Source organism: Cynoglossus semilaevis, chromosome 8 (assembly GCF_000523025.1).
Source record: "Cynoglossus semilaevis isolate Cse_v1.0 chromosome 8, Cse_v1.0, whole genome shotgun sequence".
NCBI classification, from domain to species: Eukaryota; Metazoa; Chordata; class Actinopteri; order Pleuronectiformes; family Cynoglossidae; genus Cynoglossus; species Cynoglossus semilaevis.
The window spans coordinates 28,163,539-28,164,464 of NC_024314.1; positions in this window are offsets into that span (position 1 = coordinate 28,163,539).

The following is a 926-nucleotide window of genomic DNA, read 5'->3' on the forward strand; positions in this document are numbered from 1 at the left end:
CGAACCCCCCCCCCCCCGTGATTAACGATTAATCACGATTAATCACGATTAATCACGATTAATCGCTAACAATGTTTTTGTTTTTTTTTACAGTCCAAATGTGACTCCTACATGTAAAGCAGCGCCAGATGATCAACGTTGACTTTGACATTGATTTGACCTCGACTTTTATGTGTACATGTATCTAGAGAGTCATCTTGGATTCGCCCTAGCGCCACCTTGTGACCCTCTGGGGAAAGTCTAGTAAATAAATAATGACTTTGAACTTTACTTCTTTTGGAACCAACCTAAAAAAAAAAGACAAAAAGACAAAATCTACGTATTTATGTTAATCGAGGATATTAGACAAAAGGGGGCGCTGCAGAAATGTTTTTTGAAACTACTGCCACGGAGTGAATTTAACGACGTGTTGAAAGTCTTTACTTCATTATTTTGCGTCTTTGACGTCGTTAATAAACACTCCCACCGTAAACATGTCGTTAAAGCATCATTTATTTCGCTGGTGTGAAACCATAACTGATCATTAGTTCAGCTGTCGTTACTGGTCTGCCTTTGGTGCAGCGTCCCCGAGAGACTCTTTATTACCATGATCCATACTGCGATCGATTCCTTCGTTTGCTGGCCGTAACGTGGGACACAGCGAGGTGATAACGTCCGTCCAGAAGAAACACGCCGCGCTGCTCACTCAGCGCCAGATATGGATGAACATGTCTGCCGCGCGATCAATACCGCCCGCTCGCCACAATGACTGCTGCTGACGTTAGCAACTTTAGCATTTGAATGTTCAGTGTTTAGCCTTTCACCGTCACGACTGGAAAGAGTAAACAAGAGTTAAATGTCACCGACGCGGAACTGTTTGTCTGTTTTTCCCCTTGAACTTAACGTTCTCTAACAGACAGACCTCAACACACCCCCCTCACCCCCCC